The sequence below is a fragment of the Sander lucioperca genome, chromosome 10, assembly GCF_008315115.2.
Source record: "Sander lucioperca isolate FBNREF2018 chromosome 10, SLUC_FBN_1.2, whole genome shotgun sequence".
Classification (NCBI taxonomy): domain Eukaryota; kingdom Metazoa; phylum Chordata; class Actinopteri; order Perciformes; family Percidae; genus Sander; species Sander lucioperca.
The window spans coordinates 34,163,641-34,190,651 of NC_050182.1; the positions used below are offsets into that span (position 1 = coordinate 34,163,641).

The window sequence follows — 27,011 nt, forward strand, 5'->3', positions numbered from 1 at the left end:
AATAAGAGAAAGTAGAGATTTGTCCTGTGGTTCATTTTGCTCCAAGGTTCAGTAATGTCCTGTACATTACAGGAAAGCAGTATATTAATAAAGCAATTAGAGCCATTTTGGCTGGACTGAAGGCACGAGCCATAGGACCTCGAATCTCTGTCCCTCTATCACTTTGTCGCTCTGGCAGTGAGTGGTTCCACCACTGGTCGGAGTGAGTGAGTGAGTGATGACGTGAGTGTTGGTGTATCCCCATTGCCCTTTCAAAATGATTGGCACACCACAGGCTTTTACCTCCGCTATCGCCCATCAATCAGCTAAATCACTTCCTCCATAACATGGTCGTTGTTGTTATTGTTGTTGTTGTTGTTGTTGTTGTTGTTGTTGCTGCTACTGCCACCCACTTCAACTGTTTTAATGCATGGGCTACATGCAGATAAATGGCACACCACTGTGTGCGTGCGTGCATGTGTGCGTGCGTGCGTGCATGCGTGTGTGCATCTGTCTGCTCCACTCTTGCTCTCTCTTCACAAATGACACGAATGTGTGGAACATGTACATTGCATTACATATCATTTAAGTGCATTCAACCATGAAGGTACAAACTCAGAACAGCAATTATCACATGGAAGTACATTAGCTTCAAAAAAGCCAAACTACAAAGTGCCACATGCAAGTGTAATATGTAAGTGCAAATTTTCTTTTTTTTATAACCATCATCTTGGTCACCAAGGTGCAGTCGGAAGAGATGTGTTTTTAGCCTGCGGGGAAAGATGTGTAGACTTTCAGCTGTCCTGATGTCAATTGGGAGCGCGTTCCACTACAGAAAAAAACCCAATTACAAACAGCAGTGACATGAGGATATTTCTAAATAAATATAGTCGATGGGTAGGTTTTGTAATTCATCATGTGAAAATCAGGGGAATTGAAACTCTAGGAGAACAGCAGGAAGAGGGGCAGGGAATCATGATAATTTATCAGAATCAGATCATTTATATCATATAAAATCTGTCTTCTATATCGTTTACAATCGATTATCAGCACGTTTAGGGAATAGGTCTACATTTAGAAGAAAGGAGAAATCATCTTTAAAAAAGAACCATCTGAAAGTGTTGCAAGGAAACAATGCCAGTGTAGAGAGTGAAGTTGTGAGGTGGTAGTAAATGTACAGTGTAGGTTTCAGTTTGGACATGAATTAATGCTAGCCTCGTGAGACCGTCCTGATCTCGTGAGCTCCAGTTTTCCACTCGCAGATCAGTCTGGCATCTTGAGATAGAGAAAATTTGGAGCCGTTCGCCAAATGACCGAACAATCAGCGCTGGTTTTGAGGCGGGTTTAGGTGTGACGCAACAGTTGTTTAGACTGTTCAGTCTAAACAACATGGCGGCTTCCACGGATGAAATGAGCGTAGCTATCGTGCAAGTTTTATCCAAATTAGAAAGTATTCCTTCATTGAAAGAAGAGCAAAAAACGGCACTGGAGGCTTTTCTCGGAGGAAAAGATGTTTTTGCTCTTCTTCAGAAGTGTACCGTGAAAACTTGGTGGGGATTGTCGTTGATGAGGTTCATGTCACATACAAATGGTAAGTTTAAAAACGTTAACGTTAGCTACGTTACCTAACTTAATTGTATGTTAAACGATGGCATTAGAAGAACCGCAAGGTCCTTGAAGCCAAACTAACGCTAGCTACATTAGCTAGCTTCGTTGATCTGATTGGTTGATTTGGCCCGTCTATCACCACCATGGTTTATCCAATCAGCTAACCAGTATTTTCGCCCCTTCCCAAAAGTTCTCCAACGGAAAGTTCCCAGATGGATATGCCGAGCAAATGCGAAGCAATCTATCTGGCGGAGTCAGGTTAAATTAATGCTGCAGCTCATCAAGACTAACACTTTCATTAAAGGGGTTTGCATAAGACGGACATGATACCGTCATAACCATGACATGACACCTGTCATTAACATAAATGAGTCTTTATGAATCTTATGACAAGCCATGTATCCATCCACACGTTTTTATGCAAATTAAGTAATATAAAATGAAAAATGCCTTATGGAAACGGCTTATGCAATAAACGTTGATGGAAATGTTATTTGCCGAATAAATAATACGTTTTAGGTCGTCTTATGGTTGCTAGTTTCATTCATTTCCGCCACGTAGTTCCGCTTTCTTTGCAGACATGGCAGATATAAGTGGACAAAAGAGGAGACGAGATACTTTTTAAATTTAAATTACGAGCGAAATATAACAGCTATTTTAAATAGCAAAAATTGTTGTCGTCTGGCATTAACGTGCATCTGCATCATCATAGTGAGGTTTTGATAGCCTCGTTGTTCTCTTATTATAGCTTGATATGTTGCTATCAGCTGGCACATAAGCACTACAACTTGTGCAATATTAATCATTTGGAGGTAGATGGAGCGATCCATTTTGGCCAGCAAACTTTGTTCGCAAATGTTAAATGTTGTGCAAGTCAGTGCGAAAATGAATGGAAACACCTTAAAATGTCTCACATCTATTCAATATACCAATTTGATCGCAGAACAGTATGTGCGTATTACGCACAGGTTTTTATTCGTTTTAAAGCCGTTGGATGGAAACGCACTTTCACGAACTTCAAATAATTCGATTGACAAGTGGAAACATAGCTACTGTTGTCATTAAGTGTCATTCTGTAAATTATGACACTTTAAATGCTAAGTTAGTATTGTTTGAGATGTTTCTGTTATGACAACTTGACATTAATTAAGACAATATACGCTGTAATTAATGTCATAGCAGGCCTCATTATCAACTTTAAAGAAATTATTTATCTTTATGTGTTAACATCACATTAAACTATCGTAAGTGGTTGGTTTTTACATTGGCATGAGTCCATTAAAATTGTGTCATAAATATTTTCCTTGACCTCAAGTCAAGTGAAACATATCAGAATTGTCATAAAGCTGTCATAAAGTTCGATTACACTGTCAAATGCTTTTATAACAGTGTCATGAATAATTCCCTTGACATCTAGTAAAGTGAAACTATTTGGACTTGTCATTAAGATGTCACAAATGTTACAAGACCACTTTGATGACAGTCAATACAGTACCGAGGTGATTTACTGAATTTTGGACAGATAACATTAGCTTTAGGCTATTTGTTAAAGTAACCTCTAACTGTAGTTAGAGCTAACTAGCTAATGGCAGCTAACTATTAGCTGTACTGCTGTCCTATTAAGTTAACACAATTACAATAAAGTCAAGCCCACAATTAAGCACATTGACAATACAAGGTCCAGCCATATACTAGGTTTTGAACTGGTCTTGTTTCTACATTGCTCCACGTTAGGGAAAAGTGGTTAAGCTGTTGCTCCAAAGACGTAAGTCATTACAATTGAGATTTAGCCAAGCTAGTCACAGGCAATAGTGGGTCCAGACTGATATAATGGGATGTTACCGGAGGTTGCCAGTAACATTAGTCATACATTCTGTGGTCTGTGTTGATGCTTTTAAAAAGCTGCTAAAGACTCATCAATTTCAACTGGCCTCTGTTTCATGTCTGTAATTTTTTTTTTTTTTTCATTCCCTTTTTATTGCTTGTTCTTTTTACTTTTTTCTGTCTTATATTTGTACTCTTTTAAAGTACTTTGTGACTTTGTTCTGTAAAATGTGCTTATTTTAAATGAAGTTATTATTATTATTATTATTATTATTATTATTATTATTATTATCATTATCATTATCATTATCATTATTATTATTATTATTATTATTATTGTTTGGGTAGCCCTTGTTGCCAATGATGACCAGAAAATCAACTGTCGATTTTTGGAAGTGTGAATAAGTGAAATAAAAAAAGCTTCAAGTACAGAAATTCACATGACCCACACACAGTCAGAGCACATTTATTGGATAAGCTGTAGGTAGTAGAATGTGTAGCTGCAATTTCAATGAATTTGACCATTTCTACAGATTTCTGTTATTCACTCTTGTCAATCCGTTCAGACTGAAGTGGAAGGGAGAAAAGGGCGGTACTTGTTTCTATGTGTTGTAAGAGTGGGTTAGAGAGTTTTGCAGAATGGTTGAGGTTTCCAAAAGAAAAGAAAGTCAAAAATATTTTTTTGTTTAAATGAATACAAGCCAATGAAGTGTAGTCTATTGCAGAAAGATTGCCACTTGATAAGGAGCAACAACTGAGAGTTATCTGTCATTACCTGTGAGTGATAACAGAGATATAAAGAGCATCTTACATTTCCATGGCAGCTTGTCTGTACACTCACACAGGAAATCACCATTACACAGCATGTGGAGTATGATTATTCAGTAGTGGACCACAGACAGAAGTGAAAGCATTGATTGAGCATGCAGTGTGACCAGCTTTGAGCCATCAATAGAGCCTGCCAATCTTCTCTGTGATGGGTTGTTTATGGAAACTCAAAATTGATATGGTAATACTGTATCACAGTTATTATTATGCAGTAAAAATCTGTGCTCACCATGAAGGATGCAAAATGAAGCAAGGGATTTTGAAAATAAAAGGACCAAGGAGATGTCGGGGTTATTGATTTGGAGAGGGGAAAGAGACAGCAACAAATAATTACAAGTCATGGACTACACTTCCATACCTTGGCCTTTATATGGCTGCCTACTCATCTTGAAATTGTCCATAGCCCTGAGTTCATGCTGTTATTTGCCAGTCCCACTTTGAATTGCAGTGTCCCTGATGGTGCAGTGTTACACAGTCCTAAAGACAATTTGAAGGAAGAAAGAAGGAGAGAAGGAGAGTAACAAAACAGATGCATCCTTGCCTGAGTTACTCTTTTTCTGTGCAAGCCAACTGACTTCTTCAGGGGGAGCTGGGTGTCATATTTAAAGAATGTGAGCCCAGTTTTGTTATGATTCTTTCATAGTATTTCCTTGTGATTGCATATATTTTTACAGGGAATTGTATGCCAAGACATTAATTGCTGACACAAAAAGCCAGATAGAGAGCTGCACAGAGTGCTCACATTCACTCCACAGAGAGCAGCCTAAATATGCAGGTTGGGAGCACAGTAACCCAGATTTGTTGCACAAACACACACACAGACTTAAACTTGCAGATTTATTCATGTACACACGCACGCACACACACACACACACACACACACACACACACACACACACACACGTACGCATGCACACACGCACGCATCTTCAAGTATCAATACTAGTTAGACCTGGATTCTAACCTTTTATATTATGCAAAAATTTAATGAAATATTTAAAAAACAAAAGTGGAGGATAATGTGGTCGACTGAGTGTTTATCCAACAGGGCAGAGAGGCACCAATTCTGCTCTTTTCACTTGGCTCACCTTCTGCTGAGAGAGCTTTGCAATTCGTGCAGAGTCAAAATAAAGCAGAGAACACACAAACCTCACAGCGCATCCTCATGAGATCATGATGGATGGGTGGATGTACCAAACCATTCATGTAGAATGGCACACAAAGTATGTCCCATGATGCCACTTGTTGCTTCTGGTGCAACACTCTGAGATGGCTACTTCTTTTCAACACCTGCTCAAAGTGAACAAAATCTTTTATCTAAGCTTCATGCAAAGTTTAAAGTTTACACAGAGATACAGTAGCAGAAACCATAAATAAAGATCATAGGAGCATAGGTTTGAGATCTTCCTGGAGTCGAACGGTAGCAAGTCAGAAGGTAAACTGCTTATCAAAATCAGACAGTGACTCAAGGAATAAGAAAACAATTCTCCAGAGATGATGGAGAGACAGGAAGACGGCAACAAGCAAAGGGAGCAGAGAGATGCTCTAAATTTAACAGTCAAACAATGTCAGGAGTTGTTACTGCTAGATAGATAGATAGATAGATAGATAGATAGATAGATAGATAGATAGACAGATAGATAGATAGACAGACAGATAGATAGATAGATAGATAGATAGATAGATAGACAGACAGACAGACAGACAGACAGACAGACAGATAGACAGACAGACAGACAGACAGACAGACAGACAGACAGATAGATAGATAGATAGATAGATAGACAGACAGACAGACAGACAGACAGACAGACAGATAGATAGATAGATAGATAGATAGATAGATAGATAGATAGATAGATAGACTTATAAAAGTATATGTAAGTAAGACTGCAGCTGCAATACCAAATACATGCAAAGTAATACCACATTTTCTTAATAATTTGGCCTTTTAAAGGTCAAAGTCTGTGTGCAAAAACGATCTTTTGTGGTACAAAGCCAGAACAAATTATCTTAGTGCCAAAATCTAAATTGGTTAGTGGCTTACTCAAGCTTCAGGGTGCTGCACAGGCTTTAACTACACAAAGTAAAAGGTGTGAGCAGAAGGGACAATTGCTCCTGTCCAAAGCTAACATTTTGAAAAAAGACATTCAGTCATCGAGAACAAAACACACACAAGGACAGGGCCTAATTAAATAAAAACAAACAAAAAACACAGCCATGCTATAATTTCCCTCTAATGCTCAACCCTATGATGGACTGTTGCTGTTTACAGATGTGACCACAATGAAAATGACTGTAATCAAGTTCAGATTACTGGCGATTTGTGCATTTTGTAATTGAAAGGAAACCTCAAATTGCTATAATAGCCCTATCACTGAATGTCCATTATCCATATACTGCTCTGTAATCCTAGTTGCCATTTGATGTGTGTGGAAAACATCATTCTGGCTAGATATTGCTTTGGTGTGGGTGTCCTTTAGAAAAACATAACAAGCAAGGTGTGAATGACGATTTCAGATGATGTTACTTGTTGCTATTGAGCATCAACAGTCAAAAACATGACCCCCAGAGCAACATCTACAGTAGAGGTGCCTTTAAAATGAAATGAGAGCAGGGGGCAGACAATCACTGTTCTTCAGTCAAAAGTCACCTGAAACAAGTGCTTCAAATTACCGTCCCAAATCTCTCCCAGGGTCATGTTTCTCTCCGAGCCCTTTTGCATTTGGCGGGTTATGCTTTCATCTTGGGTTTTTACTTGTGTCCCTGAGAGTATCTGCACTTATTGTTATGGAAGAGTTTGACTTTGTGGAATGAACCTTGTCCTCTATGAAAGATTAATGAAGAGAAAGAACAAAAAGACCACAGATGTTTTGGACTGGGAAAAAAAAATGTACTCACAGGGTTTCATCATTTGTCTTGGATGGTTTTTTTTTGTTTGTTTTTTACATTTCTTTCTTCAACGAGCAAAACTCAAATGAACTGAGAGTGATGAGTGATGGTAAAGGTTCCTAAAATCAAAAGGGTTAGGAAGTGATACTTCCTTGCTGGGTTGGATAAGTGTTGATATATCACAGTCATTAGTTTGACTTGTAATGCAAAGCAGAGCTCAGTGCATTTTTCCCCAGCCAAAAACCTCTGTTCTGTCTAATATACCTGGACTGATAGGAACAGTGGATCTCTATTATCCTGAGTATCTATTTCCCTGAGGAGCTATTACAGTCGTTAGCCTTATCTTATCTTTAAACAAGGGGAACTAAATGGCGCTCCCTCTAGCTCTATTCAACCTGAGAGGCGGAAACTTCAGCTCTGTGCTGAGGCGACTTCAGTCACCAGAGACAGGGCTGGTGTGAGTAAGCCTGGGGCACCTGGCCTGTCTGGCCCACTGTGGCTGGAGAAAAGTGATGACTTTCAGTATAGCGTATTGTGGCTGAGTCATAATGGGCAGCGCAGTGGAAGGATTACAGGGGAACACAGAGCTTAGCCACGTCTTTCTCTGGGCATAATGAAATGTATCCACCTACCAGCCTAATTACCACTGACTCCGGCAGCTGGAGTCACACTTCCTCTCATACAGTAGCAGTCCACTGCAGAGTAGATCATGTCTCAATTCTGTGCCAAAGTATGTACATATGTCATATTATTACAACATGTGGGCTACTATCTATTCTTTCAGCCTTGATTCTAATTGCATGCTTCAGAAACTTACAGTAGTATTGCACTTCTATACAGTCGTGTGACTTAAAAGAGACAGATTTTTTAAAAGAATATGAGACTGATTCAGGAAGGGCCGAGATACCCTGATCTTTAGTCCTAGTGTGTCCCCTAGTTTCCTAAAATGAAACTGAATGGTATCTTTCATTAGACCTTCTGTGAGTGGTTAAAGCCATTTAATCAAAACAAATTAACTCAAACGCAGTTAGTAAAACAGGCTTTCCATTAAAAACACGCTCAAGCTGAAATTGTGATGTCATGTTGAGTACTTTTCTGAGACAAAACTCCTCTACTATACAGCTATTTCCACAGGCCATGCAGTACTCCCCATGTCTATTGACTTTCATGTGTAAATGTGGGAGGGACCCTGTATTAGCTAATATTTTTCGCCACATGGGGGAAGTGAAACAGGCTGTACTTATGTTGTTGTACTTTTAGCGAATGTGTAGACATAAGACATAAGAAGCTTTATTGTCATTGCACCACTGTCTTACAGTTTAACAACAAATTTACGTTGTAATACTGTAAGCAAACAGTTGCCTACTTAAACATGCAGCAGATGCAGAGCAATATTAACATTTAGTTATTCATGTTTCTGGCCACCTGGCAATTTTATGTGCAATATTCACTCTCCTTTTAGCTCTGTTTTTGGTCTCCACCAACTTCTGTCTTAAATGTGCGGTGAAAAGGGGATACTGGCGTTAGTTTAGGCGGAGCATTTTGGCCCGGTCACTATGCACACACTACGCACTGCACTCAGTGGGTCGATGAAAGATGAGAAAAGTCTCTCTGCATGTTCTGCAGTGTTAGTTTAGTTTGCTGCCATGTTACTCAACCCCATATTTGTGAGTACAAATATCTGAAGTTCTGTCACAAAACTGTGTTGTTGCGTATCATCATATCACATTTTTAAGTGGGTATATGGAAATCCTGGAGATTTCTTGGTGGGTATACTGTGTATACCTGGGTATCATGTAGACTACACCACTGGATAGGAGCACTTTCCCTCATGCACAAACTCCAATTCTTGGTAGAATGAAATGTTAAGCACAAAGAAAGAAACCTCTGCATGAATGACTCTGACGTTAAATGCAAACAGAAACCAAATAACACAATACACATTTATTTCGAATGAGAAGCTCAAGGTCAAGTCAAAATCAGGTTTGAGTTGTAGCTCTTCTTTTCACTTACTCCACTCCATCCCTCAGTACCTTGGCAGGCTAGGATAGCATAGTGCCACAGGGTATGAATAAACCCTTAGGCCATCATCTGTAGCCCCCTCAGTGCTGTCAGAGGTGGCACTTGTGACTGGTTAAACCAAAGTAATGAGATGTCAGAGGCTTTGACATTTGTGTGTGGAAAATGGTGGGGTTTTAAAGGAGTTACAGTGCTCACTGCAGTTACCAACAGAAAGAGCCAGAGACTATTTTCTTCATAGAAAGATTGTTATATCAGTATGAAAACAAAATACAAGAGGTAATCATGGCTTTGGTGACTCGCCAATGAACTATATTCTCCTTTCAACATGTGCAGCAAGTGGGAAGTTCATTTGAATAATCTTAAATCAACACTGTTAACATTTCTCCCTCCAAAAAAAATCCGGATTTTGTATTGCCTCTGACTCATCATCTGGATCAGTGAATGCATTTTGTGTTGGTGTAGAAATGGCACACAGCTATACATTTGGCAACACACTCATCTTTTTAGGCTATTTGTACGCCACTGTCTTCATCTTTTCTCTGAGCCAAGCATTAGCAACACCTTTAACGACTAAACAAATTCAGTGATAACAGCAGTATGCATTGCTAATCGCAATTAACTACTGCACTCTGACAAAGATTCATTTGCACACATGCCCACACACAAGTGGGAGCGGCCGATGTAATGGACAAACATCAAAGAAGCAACGTGGAAATAGAAATGGCTGGGCAGCAGCAGTTTGAGCTGAGCCACAAGGTGAGGGACAGAGTGAGACTAATGCAATGGGACGTGCTAAATGTGAGCTTAAAGCACCGGCAGGATGTGGAGCACGAGGGCTTCAAAGCGGGGTGTGGGGTGTTGAGCAGTGGTGGCTCTAATCCAGACTGACATTGTGTGAACTACAGTAACTAAACCACACATTAGTATGGAGCCCATTCACTCACTTCAGAGGATGATCTTATCCCCTTAGACAGGCTGAAATACACAGATAGAGACAGCACCCAATATTTAAGTATTTATTATTAACCATTTAATGCACTGTTTCATGAGGGGGGGGGTGATCTATAATGCCTAGTTCACATTAGTTGTGATGGAAATTTTTTTAACTGAAATGTCCAGTGTCAGTTACTCTCATTAGAATATGCTATTGTTCTCTTCGCTAAGGCAAAATGGAGGAAACTAGCAAGCAGCGCATACTGTAACGTATAATTGTCACCAGGGATGTAATGCTGCCAGAGCGCACCAGAATGACACTCCATCAGTTTTTTTCTCCAAGTAAAGAAATAGAATATTGTCAGTTCGCATAATCCGGTTGAAATTAATATTTTTATCGTTTTTGGAGATCCAATAATCACTTAAGCGTGTATAATCCAAGAGAGACAATAAAAACAAATGGAATGGTCAAAGCTGTCATATTAACATTCAAGGTGTGTTGATTGATTTACAACATCAACTCATGCATTGAGTAACATGCAAGAAAACATTCCACCTTAAAAGTTGCTAGCAGCTGTCAGCAGGAGCCTTTGAGTTACTATAGCTAGTTAACTGATGAAAAGGCAGCATGCTCGCGTCATAGGTGCTCTCCGGTACTTAAACAAATAGCACTACACCCCTGATTGTCCCACCAAACAGCCTGAGAAGACCCTTTACTGCATTAGTTAATCTTTTTGGCCACATGGGGGCAGCCAAACAGACTGTAAGCACAACTTTGACATATTGTCCCCTTGTTCTAGCGAACGTGTAAGCAAACAGTTGCCTACAAACACATTCTGCAACATTATAATTTCATTTAAGTCCAATATTCACTCTACTTTTAGCTTTGTTTTTGGTCTCCACCAACTCCTGAGGGGAAATGTCTGGCTCTTTAGCCACTAAATGCTACAATAGGTTCACCGACTAACCGTGTCGGTCTAACACCAAACCGCCGGAGAAGTAATGTGTGTGGAAGTGTAGCAGTTATGCACTCTCTTCTTGTGTTGTGTCATGAATGAGGCCCAAACAGGCAAATTATGTAACCGTATCTAACAATAAATTAAATAAATTGTGGTAATGGCAAGTAAGTGGAATCCTTAACTATGTTACAAAAGCACTTTGGATTCAATACCAACAATAAAAAAATCCCAGAGTAGGTAAGGCGGTAAAAGTAGAACACAGAGAAGCAGAAGTCAGCTGTTAGCTTAGTTTAATGGCAGCAACAATGTAGTTTAGGATTAGGCCACATCTTTTAGGTTTGAATTCAACAAAATAATAGTTTTAATAGTTCTTTTGTTAAAATTACATATTTTTTTATTTTCTTTAAAAAAAGGGTTGACACTGTAGTTTAAACAAAAATGTAGTAGCAAGAGCAAACAGTACATTTGTTGGGGACTGTCTTCAGCTGTGAATTAATACAATTTTGGTCTGGTTATTTATGTGTAATTTACAAATTGTAGTATTCATCATGATAAAGAACATGTCACCCAGTGCAACAAATGTGGCTCATTGATGGGTTTTTGGTTTTCGTATTTGGAAGAAGTGTATTGTAAGAATGGAGCTCTATGGCACAGAGGACTAACCTATTTCAGGCTTTGGCTTTAATACTTGTTAGTAGGATCCGTTCATTGTTGGTTTTGATCTTTTCATGAGGGTTTGTTAACACTAAGAAAAATAGAGAATCCCCCCAGCCTTGTCCTTTAAAACTAAAATGGTGAGCCTATAGATGTTGAACACAACTGGCAGCCTTGGCTTTTGTTCAGTCCAGTCTTATTCAGGCCAGTGCTAACCTGACGTGTGGGAACACCTAAGGTCCCAACCTGTTCACACACAATCTGCAGTGGCACAATCCCATTACTCAGCCTGTTATTGGCCCCTTTCACACAGTGCAGTACAGCACTGGATCAGTCAGCCACAGCCATCCTTGCTCCCTCTCCGGGGAATAGACTGGCTGCTTGATTTTCTAAGGTGCTCGTCTCACACTCTCCCCTCCGTAACCCTTCATTGTCCTCAGTCCTCCATGCTCGCCGTCTATCTTCCCTTGATCTCTACCTTCCTACCTCCTCGCTCATTCTCTCTCCTCCTCTGTTGCCCTTGCTCCACCTTAGTATCCCTCGTCCCGTCTCTCCTTCTCTCTCTCCGCTTGCCACGGTCTCGGCTCTTTCTCTGGACAACAGAAAACCTTATTTAGCAGTCTGCTCAGCACAGCCATGGCAAAGCTGCCAATTCACCTGCTTAGATTGCTGTATTATCTACCCTGTCTCCAAAACCTATTGCAATTACAATCCCTGCATAAATAAATGCACCTGGTACACAGCCATGTCTGATCAGCACCCTGTGAATGCTTTATTCTATATGGTTACACTACCAACAAACACTGCTTTTTAAATGTAAAAGCCATTACCTGATCTTGGTTATTGAATCTCTGTGTGAAAGAAGAGTGCCCTATTAGAAGAAAGCAAGATCGCTGGTCAACATTTGTGTGAGTGTTAGTGTCAGATGATACCCCCTTTGTAATGCTATGCTGTGCTGTGCTTTGCTTTGAAACCATTCAAGGCAGATGTGGAACAATCTTTGATTCATCCAAGCAAGGGCCACCTAATGTCACGCATGTTTGCTTCACCACATTTTTGTTACACTGAATGACAATGTTTCTATATTTTGAAACATTGCCATTTTAACAGAACAGTGTGCAAAGTTTGTAAGACTAAAGTTTTCACTTTATTTTTTTTATGCGACTCTGTTGATTATGAGTCTGAACTGATAGGTGTTAAGGTGTTTGGGGGGTATGAAAGGAGTAAGCCTATAAAATGGAAGAAAAACATTGTTGTAAGACACATGTCAAACTCAAGGCCCGCGGGCCAAATCCAGCCCCTTGCTGATTTAGATCCGGCCCGTGTATAAATTTGGGTTCACAATACATTTTGGCCCATCTAGTTGTGCGTCAAACCAAGAACACAGGAAAGTGTTTTTTAAACTGCAATTACCTGACATTCAAAGCAGAATATGGCAGAGAGACTCAGAAATTCCCACAGAAGGAACTCTTTTGATGACTTTTGTAGGGCTTCATGTCAACAAAAATGCGACACAAAGCGTACAAAAATGTCAGGAAAAGCAACAAATTTACAAAAAGGTGACAAATGTCTGAGAAAGCTACAAAAACGTCGGAACAAAAACAACAAAAATGAGGAAAAAAGCTACCAAAATGTTTTAAAAAAGAAGTGACATGCAGTAACAAAAGCACGTCAATAAACTCTACATGTCTGGCCCTTGGAGTGATCCTCTTTTTCCAGTGTGGCCCTTAGTGAAAATGAGTTTGACACCCCTGTTGTAAGAGAATCACAGAACAACAATGAATTCTTCATGAGTTGACTTACAATAGCTACATGTGGAAAATCACAGTGCTGCTTGTCTGCAGTGAAGATCTTATCCATTCTTCTGACTGATACTGTACCAGCTGACATGAGATGCATACTGTATGTCCTTTATTCTTGTCTATGTGCAGTGTAAGAGTGTCTACATTTATTCCCAAACTCTGTTTCTGTAAAACAGCACCAAGGTTTGTGAGGAACTGCATCGCAGCCATATAACGTGAGACAATTTAGCTATAAAGACCCTTTAAAATAGAATAAAATGGTTGAGGATATTTTTACAGGTGGGATTGATCTCACAAAAAACAGCCCTTTCAGCACACTTAATGACTTTGAGATCCAACCAGATTCAATGAATAATTGAAGGCGGCTGAGACGAATTCTAATCTCACAGTGGTTGAAAAGGTGTTGAACATGAATGCCAGTTGATTGTAGGATTCAAAACCTTTCACAGCAAGCAGCTGCTTGTAATGCGTCAACAGGTTGAACAGAACCTGCCCACAGAATGTTTAACACCAAGCAGGCAGCAAGCAGGATGGAGTTTTACTCAACTTGCAAAAAAAGTTGTTGTACAAAAGGTCTCAAATGTACTCAGATAGGTTTACAAATGAGGTCATACAAAGGTTTATGTTATATACAGATAAAGAAAATTACAATATTAGGGTATGTATGTGGTAAACACTGAACTAATACAGAGTTATTGATGAAGTTAGTGACAGATTGTGTCTTTATACAAAACAGGGTTTGGGTTTAAATTCAGTGAAAAAGACTAGGGTGTCTATTTTGATCCAGAGGACATGGAGTGCATGCAGAATGTGAAGATTATGCCACGGTTAATTAAACTAGAAAAGTTTTATCATAATGACTGTGCTAATTTTCCATGTGTGACTTTGGCCTCTGTGTTCTTAATTTGCTCTTTATGTTCTTAATCTTAAATTAGCCTGCTTGAGTATTTAAAAAAAGCCATATGAGATTAGTTTTGACCTGAGCACTTCCACATCAAATTCCAATATGTATTATTTGATTAAGGAGACTCTAGTCATGTACAACGGCTGGTTTTGGAGCTCCTTGGTATCAATCACTACAGAGAAATGTCAGAAACTTAATATAGAAATACTATATAATAAACTATGAGCAGAAGATTAATAAGTATTCAAGAGTGTTAGGAGCCTTGTTCTGAAGAGCACGGTCATTGCATTCTTTTATTTTCAACAACTGCAGATGCATCTGTTTAAACATAAGGATATTGGGTAGATTTATCTGACTGTTATATCACTTTAACTGACTCTCCATACTCAGGACGATAAAAGCTAATTTACAGCATCTCAACAAAGCTGCTAACAGCCAATAAGATAACAAATATGCTTCACACTCTTAAAAGCTTGTTACCAACATGTCAGAGAAAGGAAAAGGACCTTTAAATACTCTGTGATACATTTCATTTGCCTAAGGGAAAGAAACCCACTAATGTGCTGAGAGGAGAAATACTGTATGCAGACATGCAGTGCATGGGGTTTCTGTGTGTGTGTGAGTGTGAACTGTCAATTGTCCGAGCAATTGAGTCTGTCTTTATCGTCTGCTGTGATACCATGCTGACCTTCACAGGGCTTGCTGGGAAACAGTGCAAATAGCTTGGGGCAACAGTCATCAGGATGCACACAAATTACAACATCTGCGATTTCATTAGACTGTTTGTCGACCGGCCCTTGGAGGACAGATACTCAACCAAAAGGAAAGTTAAATAAAAACGCTCCACAACGTTCATTTTAAAATGCCAGAACTTTTGGCTAAACTCTTTAAAAATGAAAGGCCCTGAAAAGTTAATCAATTTCAATCAGCTTCGTGTTATGAGTGGTGGAGGAAGGATTCTGATCTTGTACCACCACTACTTCTAAGTTAAAGTACTAATACCACACTTTGAAAAAACTCTGAGTGGGAAAAAAGTGATGTCATATACTTCAATGCACCAATCCGGATTTAGCAACATTCGAATCAAAAGTGATGACATTTGTGTGGTTGTTTGCTTGTGTTACCATGCAGGCCACTGTCAATCAAATCGGTTAATTGTTAAAAACTGTTTAAGTCTTAATCAATTATACCTCACAATGCTTTTTGAACTTTCACTTTGAGTGTTGCTTTGTAATCATGGCTATTTAATATTATAAAGAAATACTTAAAGCTATAGTGCGTAGTTTTATTTATTATTTGGCAATGGCTTGAATGTAACAGAGGTTTATTAATATCCAAAAGTTACGACTAAAGCTTAAGTTGACAGGGGCTTCAAAAATATTCTATTCAAATTGTGATGGGTCAAATTAGTTCAAGTGGCCAATTACATCAATTAGATCGCCATCTTCAATTTGGTAAACTTTGAAAGTGAAAGCAGCTGGTGTCAGATAATTCCTGCAGGACAGTGTACTAATTATATACAGGGCACTCAGGCTTGATAAACTGACAGACTGATAGGAATGAAAAGAGCCACCTGAGGACAGTTTGATTCACAGATCACAAGGAGAGATGGGGTTAGAGAGGGAAAGGGAGGAGGCGAGGGACACACACAGAGAACACACTGAGGAATATGTTGTGAAAGGGTAAGGAAGAACAGGGTGACATAACACACAGCGAGATGGCAGTGATGATCGAGCCATGGAAAGAAAAAGCCAGCATCCGCATCATTGTGATACTACTAATGAGGTGGCTCTGTGTTGTTCTGGTGTTTCAGCCTCTACGTTGTTGTCACCTCGGTCGCCGTTGATCGCTTTGGGCAAGCAGTCATAAAGCATGTTGAAATATACATAGCTTTGCAGCTAGGTGAGGGTACAGGTGTGGAAATTAGCCATTCGATCCAAAGGGGGCCCGCTCGCTGTTACCTTGGAAACCAGCTCTGGTCTGTGGAATTACTTTGTTCTGTATTGCCTACCTGAAAGTTCCCACTATGACAGGAGAGGAAGCTTATGAGGTGAAGGTGGAAAGGATTAGAGTTGTGAACCGCTCTTTCCATCAATTCTGGCCTTGACTATTTTGGATTCCAAAACTATTTTGTAGCACTGCATGCTCAAATCATGTCAATTAATCCTCAAACAAATCTCAGATTTTGCAGCATATGATCAAGTTCTGAGTTTACTTACCACTGGCATTGCATGCACAAAGTGTCACATAACCCCACAGCAGTGGACTTTTCACTGTTGCTGAGTTGTTTTTCCACTTCTTTTTTCATTCCTCGAGATTGTTGAGGCTGAGGTTGAGGCTATGTTTTCATTTTCTTTTCTCATTCTTCTCCCTTCGCAAAATGGATCAGAAGTGGATGATGCTAGTGTGTGCTTTCATTTCGTCCCCGTAGAAAGCCCCGGTGGAAGATTATTAGTCTTTCTGTACTCCGCCTCAGAGATTACTTTTGACAATATTTACATTTTCACATCATATAACAAGCAGAATGCAAGTCGGACAAACAAGAGTTTATGCCTGGATGGATACATTTCTTCTTCTTTTTTTTTTTTTACATTAACAGATGAAATGTATTGTCCCTGTCCAAGGTTCTGACAAACATGATTTTTATGCATGAGGCTTAAGGGATTCAAGGATGGCAGTCACAATAGGTCAACCAATCCATCTGTAGTCAACTACTCTTTTTATGAAAGGCTCTGATGTAAGCTTCTAAGGTAAGGTACATAAATGAAGTAATTAATTAATTATTAAGAGATTCTTTGGGGCGGCAAAATGTGAAAGGTTCAATCCAGCCAAAAGATTTCTGTCCAAAAAGATTTCAATTTAAATTAGAATTTTATTTATAGTATCAAATCATAACAAGAGTTATCTCAAGACACTTTCCAGATAGAGTAGGTCTAGACCACACTATATAATTTACAAAGACCCAACAATTTCCCACGAGCAAGCATTTGATGCTAGCCTGGTTGACACCAGACCCTTCTCAGTTGTAACTGAGAGTGGGTCTGGGCAAGGTTCATTCGCAGCTCATTTCCAAAGGGGCGTCACCAACAGACGCCGCTCAAATGCCTCTGGGCGCAATTGGATATAGTCCTTCAACCAGTCAGACCAACGACCGGGGTGACGTAGCAGCGACAGCGGCATCAACGGGTTGCTGCGCTTCGGTAGCCGTCATGTTGAATCGTTATCGTGTAAAGCCCGCCTCAACGGTTGTGATTGGTGTAAAGCCCGCCTCAACGGTTGTGATTAGTGTAAAGCCCGCCTCAACAGTTGTGATTGGTGCCAAGAATTTGGAAAAATTGGAAATGGGCTTGAATGGGCTCTTGCCCAGACTGACATGCAGAGCAAATCTCAAATTTGCCAGAAGTTCGTCAGGGTTTTCCCGGGCTAATTTGGTGCGACAGTGGTGAGCATAAGGACATACTGTAGATAAACTCAGCATAAATGGAACATCATTTTCATGTGCTTTGAGTTGAGTTTTAATTTCCCATTCCCGTTTGTACCATCATAACTCCGCTGGAGACACTTTTGGCATAGCCTCGCGAACTTTTGATCTTAGAGGGGAAAAGTGCCTTTAATCTTGATGCAACTGTGCTCGACGAGTCGAGTCCCCAGGGTTCCTGGTGAGCACTGTGAATGACTGAGTGGCAGTAAAGCCAGTGTTATCAGTGCAGATCCAAGCTCACTGATTCCTGGTGTTATAACACTCCACACTGCAAGGCCTCAGCTGTGCCTGTGTTCCTCTCTCATCTTGTCCATCTGTGTCTGGGACCACGAGGACACTGCAGTCCTCTGCCTAGCTCCCTCTCCATCGCTCTCTCCATCTCCACATCCTCCCTCTATTAGAGTTGAGCCTAAATAAAGATGAGCTCGGTCTCTGAGTAGTTTTTTAGGGAAGTATTTGAACACTGGAGAGACATGCAAGAGTGGAAAAAGCCGAAATCTTATTTTTGCCTCTACACACAATGTTGTTTAGGCGAACTAACTCCATAAAAGAAACATTTATTGACAAAAACAAGAATGTCCTCAAGGACCCAAAAAAAATCCCTTTTGTGCGTGTCACTTATATTTCAAAGCATTATCAACGAGCCAATGTTCAGGTAACCAGGCAGCTCAGTAACACTTTAGTCCAGGCTTTAACAGGTTATCATTGGAGATTTTGAGCTTTGGCTGACTCGGCAAGTGGGGAAAAAAGGTTAGTAAGAGGATTCTGACAAAGACGCACTGCAGCCTGATTTGTTGGCTGGCTTATCACAAAAGAAGAAGAAAAAAGTCCCAGCTTTACAATTTTTTTCTATATCAGAATAGTTAACTTGTTAAAGGCAGGATATTCTCTAAAATATATTTACTTATTTTATGTCTCTGCTAGTTGAATAAGAAGGTATTCTTTATCATGAATGTATAGTACAGTTTATACTTTGTGTCATCTTTGTACCTTGACTTCAGTGACAATGAATAACTGTTAAAAAGAAATGAAAAAATAAATAGAATAAGAGCGAGAGCCTGCCTTTCCACCCACACATCACTCACTTCTACTTCTACAGATCAAATATTCATACGACTATAGTTCAAATATTTGATCGGCTTGAAAAGCGTCCTTTTTAATTTTAAATCTCCTCCTCCATAACTGGAGCATGATTCAAGAACTCACATCTCTTTATTATTGAAATGAACTCCCACATCATTAGTATGTAAAGACATGATTCACATTTGAAGTGCTCACCTCTGCTCATTAAGCACACTCACTCATTCATTAATTACTCACCCGCAGGGCTTGTTCTGAACGTGACCAATGTTAAGAACAGATACAGCAGAGTAATCTTTTTAACAGTTTTTCTACATGGATACCTACCTGTGCTGTGTGATAGCATTATGCGACTTGGCTTCATTGCTGCATAACTTTTCAAGTGTCCATGGTAATTACATTCAATGAGCTGGGCGTTGTACGCTGTAATGAGATATTTTGCCTCATGTCTCCCTAATATTTGCCTTCAAGGTGATCAATATCGTACTTGTGTTTACAAAAAATAAACTCTGTGTGGTTTGAATATTGAAGGGCATAGGCAGCCAAAAGCAAATTATGGACTTGAACTTGGATTCCAGGGCTTTATTAAAATGTAGTTCTTTAAAAATAATTTTAAGGTGCTTATTGGAATTCCATCTTTACCATTTGGATAAGGCTGATTGTACATGTATTGCTTGGACACTGAGGTCACTGAGACCAGGATTGGTTGCACCAGCTATTCATAAATCCATTACTTAGTATGTGTGTGTAAAGTCTTTTCTAAGTTTTACTGGCTAATTTCAAACCATCAGGTTGAACCAATAAAACTTTAACTTTACTGTTAACAAACAATGATAATGATTGATGATGATGATGATTGATGATGATGATATGATAATTAATAATGTTATGGTTAGGGTTATTAGTAATTGGTAATTATTAGTATTGCTATAATGTATGTTGTTTTAACAGTTTATTGTTGCACACATCATAACATTTTATACATATATTAGGTCTAAGTATTTGTTAATGATTACCAGATTATTTGTAAACTGTAATCAGTTGATAAACACGATTTGGATGGCTATTATAAAGTTGCAACTGATGATTATCATACCTTGTTAATGGTTTATAAATACTTTGTAAAGCATCTATAAACATTATTTAGATTATTTAGCTATTTTCAGTGCAAAAATTAGCAAATAAGCATTTCTTTTATAGATCAGCAAAAAAAGATTGGGCCAAATTAATGTTACATTATGCTTTATAAACCACTTATTAATCATTAACTGATTATTATAAGCTATAGTAGCAACTTTATATTAGCCATCCAAATAATGTTTATAGATTGTTTACAAAACAACTATTAACCATTAAGAAAGTATTAACTATCTAAATTTCTTATTTAAATGAATTATTTAATATAATACTAAACTGATCAAATAACATGAATTATAACATTACTAATAAATTAGTAAACATTATAAATCAGCATTTCAGTAATTGTTAACAGTGAAATACCAATTAACTAAAGGTAATGTGTAAATCGGTTGCTATAGGAAACATATGTACTGTAGCGCCGTCCAATCAAAAGCAATCAACTATGTAAACAGAAAGTCACTGTAGCATCATGAGCTGTGCCAAAAACAAAGAGGGCTAAGCAATAAATTAAACTTAAAGGTGCAATACGTAATACTGACAGCTAGTGTTTAAAATAGTTACTGCAGTCCAAATTCAAAATACCTCCTCTCCAGACTCGAAGTTCACGGAGCTTGCCAGGCTGAGACCGCAGCATCCAACAATGTTGTTAGATTCTGTTCTCACATAGCCAGACATTACTTCACAGCACAGCGGAGTAGCTAACGTTAGATGCTGGCTATATTGACAGTCATAAAAGCCCATGCCCACGCGGAGCTCTGTACCCAAATGACAGACACACTTTTTCGTCTTAGAATTACGGTAGGAACCGCTAAAAACACAACAACCTCGCCATCCTCTCCACCCACCGAACAAACACACTTCCTAGGCTTAGAATTATGGTAGGGACCGCTAAAAATAAACCTACCTTGCCATCCTATCCACCCAACTGAACACACTTTATTGGCTTAGAATTACAGCAACAATCGCTAAACACACTGCAAACTCACGGTCCTCTCTTCCCAATTTACAGCCCCCCTCTTTTTGCTTAAAGGTCCTATGACATGCTGCTTTTTGGATGCTTTTATATAGGTCTTAGTGGTCCCCTCATACTGTATCTGAAGTTTCTTTCCCAAAAATTCAGCCTTGGTGCAGAATAACAGCCACTAGAGCCAGTCCCACAATGAGCTTTCCTTAGTATGTGCCATTTCTGTGTCTGTAGCTTTAAATGCTATTGAGGAGGAGAGAGGGGGGGCAAGGTGGAGGGTGGGGGTGTGGCCTTGACCAACTGCCACTTTGCTTGTTTGCAAGCCATGATGTCTCTCTCTTTCTCATGGGCGGGCCAAATTCTCTGGGCGGGCAAAGCAGAGAAAGGGGAGGTAACCTTGCTCCTTATGACGTCATAAGGAGGAGATTCCAGATCGGCCCATCTGAGCTTTCATTTTCTCAAAGGCAGAGCAGGATACCCAGGTTTGGTTTACACCTATCGCCATTTCTAGCTACTGGGGGACCATAGGCAGGCTGGGGAAACTGATATTAATGTTAAAAAACCTCATAAAGTGAAATTTTCATGCCATGGGACCTTTAAAATAACTCACCGTTGTCGGCTACGGCCGCTGAACAGGCTACACGTCGTAAACAGCCGTGGCCCGCTTCCCTGGTCCTCCTGTAACGTTAGCAGTTAGCAGGGTTAGCATGCTGGCGTTAGCCAGGACCAGTCAGGATCACTTTACTGGTTCAATTGTGTTTGCAACTAACCAACTCGGGTACTCTAGCTATATAATTCAATGTGAGTACACAAATGTTGAAATTACATAAAATGCCCGTCCCTTGTAGCCGTGATAATTTAGCCTGAAGCTAATGCTTACCTGTTCAGGAGGAAATTAGCCAATTTGGTGTCCTTTTGGGCTCTAAGCTGTCTCCATCTTTCAAATACATCTCCAGTATTTACCTGGGGTTTGTTACATCTCTGGTCATGCAACTGTTAGAAACATGCAGTTTTTTTTAGGTCGTGTAGAATCTATCTCCATTGATCCTGTTCGTTTGTTTGCTGCTTTCATGGCTGTATTAACGTTACAGCTGTAGCGCGCTGTGTTTTTACAAGAATACTGTATCTGGCAACCCGGCCTGGCTGTCAAACTGGGCAGTTGATAACAACACACAGGCCAAAACACAAACAGAAATTCCGTCACGGAACGGAAATTTCAGAAGGAGAAAATACTGGCATTAGCATTGTTGTCAGAAAAGATAGTATTTCAACTTAGCATGTTTCCCTAATATCTGATGACGTATTGGGGTCATTTTTGGATTTATTACAGTAAATATATTACATATTGGACCTTTAACTATCACTCCTTTGCAAATGGTTTAACTTTTCTGATGCATATTGTACATGGAGAAACTTGTGTTTTAGAGTTAGTAGGCTATTATTCATTGTTTAAAATGAGTGGGAAAAATCCAATTATGTAACCAAACTAAGGCTGTGTAGTCTTTTTAGTCTGGAGGTATTAGCATTAGCAACACTTTGCAATTGGAAGAATATTGAGTTGTGTGGTGAAATGGATTTTACAACTTTCCCAGTTAACATTAATTAAGAAAAATTCATTTTGATCAAATGTTAGGTCATATGTGGGACCATATTCCATGTTACCTCTTTTAATCTTCAGTCTTAACGGTTCATGTTTATTCACAGTTTATTAGAAAAAAAAGTAATCTCTATGAAAGAACTACACTGTGTGGTGCAACCCATTTCAAGTAAGTGATAGGTAAATATGCACTCAGTAAACACGAGTAAACACTTGTTATGTTATAACTAGGCTGAGTCTGAACTTATGAAAAGCATCGTGCGACCGGCTCCAGACACTGAAAACTCCCAAAATGTCAAAGGATTAATTAACAACAATGAGCGCCTCACTACTCTTGTCTCAATGTCTGGATGGAGCAGTAATGTATTTAAAGGACATGCCCTGCCACTAAACCACTGCAAATTATTTTTCTTGCTGGGTCATAGGGATGGAGAGTGGGTGGGGGAGAGGAAGGGTCATTATACTCAAAGTAATGAAGGGATCTGCGCTAATGTTCTTTTGTTGAAGCGTTACATTTTACCTCTTCCTCCTCTGGGACGCTATTCAGGCCCATCAGTGAGGTTGGTAATTTCTTTTTTTCGTCCTAATTGTCTTTCTTTTTGTCTGCTTTTTATCAGAGGCATACAGTCTCTGTTGCTTGACTGAATTTTTGCCAGTGGCGCAAGGTCCATTTTGTGTTGATCATGGCATTTAAATGCATCATTTGTTGGAGTTATGCACAGAATGTGTTTAAATGAGGTCATTTAAGTCTGTCTGTCATTGAAAGGTAATTGTAGATGACCCTTAGATAGCTGATAGATGTTCTGAGTAAATTATCAACACAGGGACTAAATGATGGTTGTTTTGGATATGCTTGGTGTGATCCCACCAGCTGAGGGATTTCCCTCATTTATAGCTCTATAATGGCAACTGTTCCTGGCGTTCCCTGCTCCTCTTTAGTGGGCAAGGCCAATGTTTATCACCACTACCATCATAATTCTGAACAATCACCTTGGTACTCCATTTTTATGTTGGTTAGTAAAAGCTCAAATAGGATAATATCTGGTTATTGAGGAGGACGGGTGATGTACTGTAGCCTCATAATCGAGCAGTACAAACCCTGATCTATCGGCATATTGTGGAAAAGAGCACCAAATCAAATGTGGCTCAATCAGACATTTGTCACATCTGATTCTGCAAAACAGAACAGCAGGAAAATGAGCACAATTGACTTTTCATACATACATTAATACAAAATAATGCACATTTGGTGACTCTTGGGGCATTAAACAATGCTCGTAGCACCATTTGTCATCTGACGTACAAACGTCATTACATTTTTGACTCTTTCACTGAATCTCGGTTCATACTTGTATTTTGGGTTTCTATTAAAACATGTTTACATGCTTTAATGTTGAAAAATACATTATTTCCCTAACACTGTCTGTCTGAATATACCTGTATTTGTAATATTAATTATTAAGAAATGCATTTTAATTGGTAGTAAATCAGAAAAGACATCAAATGAAGTCTATATTAATTGAGAAAAATTAATGACTTGGTATTTGTAATATACCTTACACAGACTACACGTGCATGATTTGATTTGATGACTTTAGAAAGCCTCTCATGTTTGGTTGCATGGCTGTGTGATCACAATGATTAAATGCACAGTGTATGTATGAATCAGATATCTGTGCGGCCAGGGGAGACTGAAATAATGAACTGACTGCAGCATCAATTAGCAACAGCCATGAGGCAGTCTCAGATAATGCTTAGCAATGCACTCTGAAAAGTCAGCCAAACTAATGGAACTGAGCTGTGTGTGTGTGTGTGTGTGTGTATGTGTGTGATTGAAAATGAAACAATAAAATGAACTCTGAAAAGAGTTACATCTGACTGAATTCTAACTAAATCTCAGAAGAAGAACTGAAAGCAATATTTTTCTTTTAGTAAATGGGTCTGTAACTTGATGGATTTCGCGGCTTGTGAGCGACACCTAAAGAATACTTCTTCAGGTAACTAACGGCAACTGTCATTGTCACGTCAAAGGTATGAAGCATGTAATGAAATTCATGATGTGTCTGCAAGGTCATGGCAACGAGGATGTGAGGACTAACAGATTAAAAGCATCATTCTGCTGACCCTCTAGGAGCATTCAAGGTGAGCTGCAATGACTTGTGCACATTCTCTGTGGATGCTAAAATTGCTCATTTTCTAAATGTTGCTACGCTGTGTTGCTGCATGTAATGACCAGTTAGTTCAGAATAAAGATGTTGCCTTTAGGATGGTTCCAGAATTCGGAGCTTTAAGTTCACTGTTTTCGGGGCCTTTTGTTATGAAATGCACAAGAAAACTTTAATTTAATGCGCAGAGATTTTTACTGAACTGCTCAAATTCCAATGAATACCACTTAGCAGTAGACTTTTAAGAAAAAGATACCCCTGATTACTCTTACATTTTCACTGCAGCATTTCCCACACAGGAATCCTACTGGGATCAAGCAACAGTAAATTCTCAAGGCAGCACACCTGGTAATCTGGGACTTTTAGCTACATCTGCCTGTGAATTTCACTTTAAGGTGGATTTATTTAGGGATTTGATGTTAAAAAGCTTCTAAAACACCAGTGAAATCCGATTAGAAACTATATCACTGCAGTAAATCATCTTGTGAAAGGATGAACACCCCATCTCTTTTTCCAATCTCTATTCTTTTTAGAAGACAATTCTAGGCACAATAAAACCTGCTCTTTGATGGGAGAATCACATCCATTTTATCTCCCCGTGCTGCTGCAATTGCACTGTTACCAACAAAAGTTATTTTCTCCTTCAGCTCCAAACTACTTCTGTTCAATATAATATCCAATTAACTAACTCTTGTTCTCCTCTGCAGTCAATGAAGAGAATCTGGCCACAGGCCAACTGCATTGTTGCCTTTCTGGCTCTTGTTGACTAAGATTAATCAGAGGATTTTCTTGCACCAGCACAAGGAGCAGTGGCAAAAGGGGATCTGCTTCATGGAGAGTGTAAGGCTTTGGAAGAGGTGTGGCAGGAAGGTGGGACAGAGACTGGTGTTGTTCACTGCGAGCAGGCCGACAGGAAACAGACTATAAGTGGCAGGGTAGGTTGGAGGTGGGTGTGTGGCTGAGCCTGACACCCTTTATCAGGCAACAGCACTGAGCTGCCGACTTACACAGCACTAATCACACACTGTCGTCTGGCAGTAAAAGAATAGGCTAAAGCCCAGGCTGGATTCACTCAGCCAGCCAAATGACAGCCTGGCGGAGAGGAAATAACTGCTTTTTAGATCAGTATCACTCATATCAGTCAATAAACACTATGGGTTTTCACCTGCACCCACGCCATCGGATTCTCTACTGCACAATAAAGGGACCTTTAAGCTGCTTGGCTCAAGATGGGTTTTTTTGTTGACTGTTGGCAAGCAGCTGAAATAAGGAAAACAAGTCATAACCTACCATGAGGCCAGATGACAGCTGAAGTTAAATCTCTCAGCCAGGTGTCAGATTCCATGATACTGTCAAAGCCCACAGGTGTGTAAAAGACTGGGCAAAATGACCAAACTAGATCTGCTAATCATACGAAATGGTGCTGGACTGGCATCAAATGTGTTGACTGAGAAATACATTGTTAGAGCAGATGTTTACATTTGGTAAAACACTCCTCTTCTCCTCACATTTAATTTGAGCATTATACAGCTGTTTTGGCCACCTGGGACCAGCAGAATCAAGTTGTTACAATAACATTGACAAACTGACAGCATCTCCTTTTTAAGTTAATATGGCGAACATGTTACTAAAGTTGCTTATTTTTACATCCAGTAGTTACTTAGCAACATTATCATTCATTTGGAGACATGTCTCTGGCCAATGGACGAATGTAATGTTTGTCTGACACTTTAGTTGGTCCTTTTAGACATTGTCATTGTATGACTGTACACACAATCCAGTCAATCTTGTCAGTCAATATTGAGACTAAGATGTCATCTTTCTCCTTCTGATTCGCGTTAAGAGTGATTTAAAGTCTGAGATCAGTGGCCTTCAAGTCAGGGCCGGTGCAGATGTAACTGTTGAAGGACACACTTGAACTCTGCGTGGGCTCACAATAGAACATGTCCATTTTCCTTTTTCAAATCTGTATTGGAGACACGGTGCCCACATCCTTGTTCTAAAAGGAAAATGGTGGAATTGAGGCTTTTTTATATATTCTCCTATAATCTTGTCCGAGCTACTGAACTCTTGAGTTGTTGAAAATCGAATGAATGAGTCTTGCATAATTCAATTTGCTTGAAATTCTGTCACATATACAGTACAAAGGACATAACTATTTCTTTAAGGAGTGTACTTA

The 27,011-nt window shown here is 39.3% G+C and overlaps 1 long non-coding RNA gene across 1 annotated transcript; it reads right to left on the reverse strand.

Moving 5' to 3' along the window:
• Positions 1-21,940: 21,940 nt before the first annotated feature.
• Positions 21,941-26,257, reverse strand: LOC118496187. Its single transcript, XR_004898674.1, has 3 exons — positions 26,247-26,257; positions 25,333-25,337; positions 21,941-22,051 (listed from the first exon to the last, which is right to left on the reverse strand). It is a non-coding gene; the product is annotated as an uncharacterized LOC118496187 (long non-coding RNA).
• Positions 26,258-27,011: the final 754 nt, after the last annotated feature.